The 6,860-nt window shown below is 42.1% G+C and overlaps 1 long non-coding RNA gene across 1 annotated transcript; it reads right to left on the bottom strand.

Annotated features, from left to right (window-relative positions):
• Positions 1-814: 814 nt before the first annotated feature.
• On the bottom strand, positions 815-1,437 carry LOC110902782. Its single transcript, XR_002571414.2, has 3 exons — positions 1,288-1,437; positions 1,087-1,155; positions 815-968 (listed from the first exon to the last, which is right to left on the bottom strand). It is a non-coding gene; the product is annotated as an uncharacterized LOC110902782 (long non-coding RNA).
• Positions 1,438-6,860: the final 5,423 nt, after the last annotated feature.

Here is a 6,860-nt window from a genome sequence, read left to right as displayed (position 1 = left end):
TTAAATTTATCCTACACAACTCGTAATTTATCCTACACACCTAATAATTTGTCCTACACTCTAAAATATTTTTTTTTAATTTTTGAAAAGATATATATATTTTGAAAATAAGTTACAAATTTAATATTTAGCTATTAAAAAGTAAAACTAAATATTAATGATCTATGTAAGTTTACAAATATACCCTTACATTAAAATTAAATGCAAATATTAAATGAAGTAAAATGAAACATTCTTATTGGTTGAAACTTATTCTTTTTTCTTCTTACAAAGAATTTCTTCTCATTTGAACCTTCCACTATATATATATATATATATATATATATATATATATAGGGGACCGCTAGAATGAGAACCACCTCGAGTTGTAAGAACCGCGAGAACCACACCGTACGGGGCGAGGTGGACCAAATTTTTTTTTCAAAAACGTAGATGCATGTATTATAAACACATTCGTAAAAAATTTTTTTAAAAAAAATGTCGTGCGTGTAGTTTTTTACACCACAACCTCGCCCCGGATCAAGTAGTTCTCGCGGTTCTTACAACTCGAGGTGGTTCTCATTCTAGCGGCCCCCTATATATATATATATTACTAAAGAAAGAGTAAACTGCCATTTTGGTCCCTGAGGTTTGGTCACTTTTGTCACTTTAGTCTAAAACTCAAACCTTTTGAATCTGGGTCCCTGTGGTTTCACTTTTATTGTTATTTTGGTCCAAAAGTGAGATTAGCTGATATTTGTCTAATAAAATCCTGTTATTTTGTCATTTTTCTAAGGGGCAAAATGGTCATTATAATTTTATCCCAAACCCTCTGTTCTACGATCATCTTCTCCAATGGACTGTACATTATACCTAAAGTCGAGAGACAGGTTAACTCCTTGCCAACCCATTTCCATCCACTGCTCAGAGATCAATTCTTTAAGTGTAACTTCTGGATGTGCTAAATTCCACAGTTATGCAAGGGCTTTCTGTCAATAAAACATATAATTATATCACACAACAAGCAATGTTCAACAAGGTGATAAAATGTAACTACATGATTTTATCATTTATAAATAAAGAATGTATGGAAACGGAGAATAACACCTGATGATATGCACGAGTCTCATCAAAAGGTACATCCGCACGTTCATGAAGCCTCTGATATCTTTCTTCCTGTACATTATTGCATACAGTTAGATTTTAAAGAAAATTTCCATCTTTAATATAGTCAATTTTTTCTATAACTCGTTGTTTCCCCCAATGTGTTTAACAGTTATTTATATTAAATACACACACAAAACCTACCTCAACTGAAGTGAGCCTAGAATCGTATTTGATGCTTCCAGAATGCTTGGGCCTGTGCAGCTAAAGATTCCTCAAATCCATGTCCGTGGACCAACCATAGCAGTAGCTAAGTCACTTACATAAATTGTAGAACATAGGGTTTAGAGAAGATGATCGTAGAATAGAGGATTTGGAGAAGATGATTTTTGGGGAAGATGATAATATCTGTGCATATGAGGTCAAAGAGTTATTTAATGTTATTATTAGGTGTCAAACCTTGATCCGTTCCATTGATTTACCTCATATAAATATAGATACAAGAATATCCTAATTTAGGAATATACAACTGTATGCAACCATTACGGAATTCAATCACAAGCACAATCTCTACACAATAATATAATATATCTAATATACCCCCGCAGTCGAAGCGGGAGGGGAACGGATGCTTAGACTGGATCTAAAATCTTCGAAGAGAATACGTGGTAGACCTTTCGTGAAGATATCGGCGATCTGATAACGGGAGGGAACATGAAGAACGCGGACTTGACCCCGTTGTACCTGTTCACGAACAAAGTGAATGTCGAGCTCGATGTGTTTTGTTCGTTGATGCTGAACCGGATTACCTGAGAGATATATAGCGCTCACATTATCACAGTATACTAATGTGGCCCGTGTCAGTGGATGATGAAGTTCAAGGAATAGATTACGTAACCAACAAGTCTCGGCCACGACATTCACGACCCCACGGTATTCTGCCTCGGCACTGGAACGAGAAACGGTGGACTGGCGTTTAGAGGACCATGAGATGAGATTATCACCAAAGTAGATGCAGTAGCCACTAGTTGATCGGCGAGTGTCGCGACAACCGGCCCAATCGGCGTCGGTGTAAGCAAGCAATGATGGAGCAGATGTATGGCCTAGGGTGAGACCGTAAGATGTTGTGCCCTTAATGTAGAGAATGATCGTCTTTAGAGCATTCCAGCGATCAGTCCGAGGAGCATGCATATGCATGCATATCTGCTGTACGGCATACGTGATGTCAAGCCGTGTAAAAGTTAAGTACTGAAGTGCCCCTGCGAGGCTCCTGTAGAGGGTAGGGTCATGGAATGGGTCACCCGAGTTGGCACTGAGTTTAGCAGCAGTGTCAACTGGGGTAGAGACCGGGTTGCAAGACTGCATACCGGCACGGGCAATGATGTCAGTGGCATAAGAATGCTGAGATAGAAACATGATGTTCTTGGTTCGAGTGACGGAGATGCCCAAGAAGAAGCTTAGTGGCCCAAGATCTTTCATGGCGAATTCTGATGCAAGTTTAGCCATGAGTTGGTGTCGTAGGTGATCAGAGGAGGTCACTAAGAGAATGTCATCAACATATAGAAGTAAGTAGGCGATATCGTGTCCGCTGTGGAGAGTGAATAAAGAAGCGTCACACTTACTGTGATGAAAGCCCAAAGTCAACACATAATCTGTGAATCGCTGGTACCAGGCCCGAGGTGCCTGCTTGAGTCCATATAGTGATTTCCTAAGTAAGCAGACATGGTTAGGAAAGTCACGATCGCGAAACCCCATAGGTTGGTACATGTAGACAGTCTCGTGTAAGTTTCCATGAAGAAATGCATTTGTGACGTCCAGTTGATGAACCGACCATGACTTTGAAAGAGCCAGTGACAACACAGTTCGAATGGTGGCTGGCTTTACAACTGGACTGAACGTGTCACCACAATCAATACCAACCTGCTGCTTGCGCCCGTCACATACAAGTCTTGCCTTATATCGCTCCAAAGTACCGTCTGATTTGAACTTATGCTTAAACAACCACATGCTCCTAATGATGTTCATATGTGGTTCACGAGGTACCAATTCCCACGTTCTGTTTCGGATAAGTGCATTATATTCATTGGTCATGGCGGAGTACCACACCGGTATAGACAAGGCATCGGATGGGTTTTTCGGAATAGGAGTGATGGTGTTGATAGTGGAGGAGTTGAGGTTGAGGTGGCGTTTAGGCTTGACAATGCCACTCATAGAGCGAGTGTGCATCGTACGGGTCGGTGGAGGCGGGGGAGGTGGGACAGGTGGTGTACGGTTGATGGGTGGCGTAGGTGGTGTGTAGTTGACGGGTTGGGTTGGAGATGACTGTTGGGCCGTAGTAGTGGGGGCGGTATCACCAGGCGGTGAGGAAGGCTGTGGGCTTGGGTTGTTGGGTGTTGGCGAGGTGGTAATGGGGTTTGGGCTTGAGGCAGGGGATGGGCCGGTATTTGATGATGTGTTGTGTGGGCCGGAGTTGTTGTTTGGACCTGAGGTGGAGGGCTCTGAATTTGTGGATTGAATGGGTGAAGGGGAGACGTCAGGTATAGTGTTTGGAGAAGAGGTGGTGTGGGGCCACAATAGTGGGTGAAGATTGTGAGTTAAAAAGTCATATGAGGGTGGTGGTGTGGGTGTTTGTTTGAAGGGGAATGTGGTCTCATCAAATGCTACGTGACGACAGATAATGATTTGTTTTGTGTCAAGAGATAGGCATTTGTATCCTCTATGTGAGGGAGGATAACCGAGAAATACGCAAGCTTGAGACCGGTGTTCGAGTTTGTGAATGGTGGTAGATGGTGTGAGAGGGTAACACAAGCATCCGAAGACGCGAAGGTGGTCGTAGGTAGGTGTGTTATAGTAAAGTAATTCGGTTGACGTTTTGGTAGCACGTGTCTTGGATGGGAGAATGTTGAGGAGATAGGTGGTGGTGTCAAGGGCATGGTGCCATAAATGGGACGGAAGTGAAGCGTGGGCAAGCAATGTGCGAACCATGTTGTTGATTGTTCGAATTTTTCTCTCGGCTTTGCCATTTTGTGACGATGTATAAGGGCAGGAGAGGCGAAATGACATGCCATTTGCATCAAAAAAATGTTTGAAAGAATTATTAACGTATTCTTTTCCATTGTCGCATTGGAATGTTTTGATGGTTCTTTCAAATTGAGTTTTTATAAATTTTGCAAAGTGACAAAAAATAGAAAATACTTGAGATTTTCTTGCAATGGGATATGTCCATAAGAAGTTGGTGAAATCATCCAAAAACAAAATATAGTATCGATGTCCCCCGGGACTAACAACGGGAGAAGTCCATACATCGCTATGGATAATGTCAAAAGGCTGTGATGTGGAAGTATTAGAAGTATGAAACGGTAATCTAACACTTTTACCAAAAACACAAGACTGGCATATGTTATTATGAAGTTTATTAAAAGAAATAGAACAAGATTTATTTAATGAATTTAAAGACGGGCGTCCTGGATGTCCAAGGCGTTGGTGCCAGAGTTGTGAGGAGATGGCGGCAAAAGCGGATGGTTGGGAAGAAGCGGTTCCGAGCACTAATGGGTACAAGTCACCGCTGCTGTTGCACCGGAGGATAGGTGTCCGGGTCTTGTAATCCTTCACAAGAAAACCAAAGGGATCAAATTCCACTGAAACAGAGTTGTCGGTGGTGAACCGACGAACAGAAATTAAGTTTTTAAGCAGTTTAGGTGAGTAAAGAACATTTTGAAGGATAAAGGGTGGGAAGGGCTTGGGTAGGTATTTGGTGCCTTGTCCAAGAACCGGTATTGTATTGCCACTTCCAACAATAATATTTTTTGAAATGAAATTATTAGAAAAGGAATGGAAATCACCTTGCTCGTGTGACATGTTGGTGGTCGCTCCGGTGTCCATGTAATTAGTCGGATCGGGTTGTTGCAGGGACATAGTGTACAAGGCTTGTTCTATATCCGTTGGAGCGTATGCGGTGTGATGAGCTTGGTTGGGCCTGGGCCCAAGAAGTCCTTGTGAGGAGTTATTAGGCTGCTGTGGTCTGTTGGAAAGACTTGGGTATGGACAAGGAGGAGCCGACCATTGCTGTTGGTTCGGTATTTGTTGTGGGGCAGCCCACCCATAATTCCATTGTTGAGAATATGGGTTTTGCCACATTCCTGGAGATGTAGGGAACCAGGGAGCACGACCACGACTTTGAGGACCACGTCCGCGCCCCCAGCCTCTTGGTCTCCCGCGTCCCCGAGATCGATCTGAGCGAGTGTCAGCGGCATGTAATTCAGGCCGGTTGTCAGTTGTGGCGTGGCGAGATGTGCCAGTTGCGAGTGCGGTGCCGGCGATCTTAGAGGCGGCCAACGCCTGCTCCCCTTTACGTGCTTCCACCTGAACCAATTTTGAACGACCTGTATAGAATGATGGCAATGGGTCCTGGTTTTGCAAAATTGTGGCAATGCCCTCATATTGCTCGTTCAAGCCGGCGATTAATTGGAATACCAGGCGATCATTGTCAACCGGTGCATTCACGTTGGCGAGTTGATCTGCGACTACCTTGAGTTCTTGGCAATAAGCTGACACATTAGGAAATCCGTCCAAGCGCGTGTTCGAGAACCTGTTAAGAAGATGGATTGCGCGGGAGCTTTTGTTGTCTTGGAAGATATTTTCAATGGCGGTCCAAGCGGCATGAGTGGTTGTGTTAGGCTTGAGGATAGTGTGGAGAAGGTCGTTTGAGATCGTACCGTAGATCCACTGGAGTACGATGGCATCTAGGCGATCCCAGTCGTCGTCCGTCTTGGTTGGCTCGGGATCTTTTCCTGCTGTGGAAATCGTTGTTTTTGAAGACGCTGGTGGTGGTGATAAGTGATCGGCCACTTGAAATGCACGGTAGTGAATTTTGAATAGTTCCGACCATGATGTATACTGGCCGGACTCCATCTCCAAGGTGACAGGGATGACGCTTTTTATGTTAGAGAAGGTGACAGCGGGATGTTGCGGTTTCGTCGACATGGTGGGAGGAGGATTTTTTTTTTCGACAGAGGGAAGAAGAGGAGGGATGGCAGACGAGGTGTGAGGATCGGTGCCGGAAAAAATGGTACGGCGAAGAAGGTGCCGTAGGGTTTGGTGGTATTCAAGCCTCCTGGACTCTTGTACCATATTAGGTGTCAAACCTTGATCCGTTCCATTAATTTACCTCATATAAATATAGATACAAGAATATCCTAATTTAGGAATATACAACTGTATGCAACCATTACGGAATTCAATCACAAGCACAATCTCTACACAATAATATAATATATCTAATAGTTATTAATTTAATTAAGAATGTGTTATAATAAAATTATAATGACCATTTTGCTCTTGAGGAAAAGGACAATATAACAGGATTTTATTAGACAAATATCTGCTGGTTTACTTTTGGACTAAAATGGCAATAAAAGTGAAACCACAGGGACCCAGATTCAAAAGTTTTGAGTTTTAGACTAGAGTGACAAAAGTAACCAAACCTCAGGGACCAAAATGACAGTTTACTCTTAAAAAAGTAACAACAGGCTTTATTTTAACCTAACATGGCAAGCATAAGATAAAATTACCTTATTATTTACAGTTAGAAATGAAAGATATTGCTCAATTAAGCTTGAGGTAAATACAGATACACATATTTTTTGTTTTAATAGAACAAATACATAATAATATAAATCAAACTAAACATCTTTTGAAAGAAAAATACTGTGAATTACTTTAATTTATATATACCAACAAATTAATTGTTTTTTTCAATGAGTGAAAAACTATATTTA

This window comes from Helianthus annuus, chromosome 13 (assembly GCF_002127325.2).
Source record: "Helianthus annuus cultivar XRQ/B chromosome 13, HanXRQr2.0-SUNRISE, whole genome shotgun sequence".
Lineage (NCBI taxonomy): Eukaryota > Viridiplantae > Streptophyta > Magnoliopsida > Asterales > Asteraceae > Helianthus > Helianthus annuus.
This window is presented reverse-complemented; position numbering and strand designations above follow the sequence as displayed.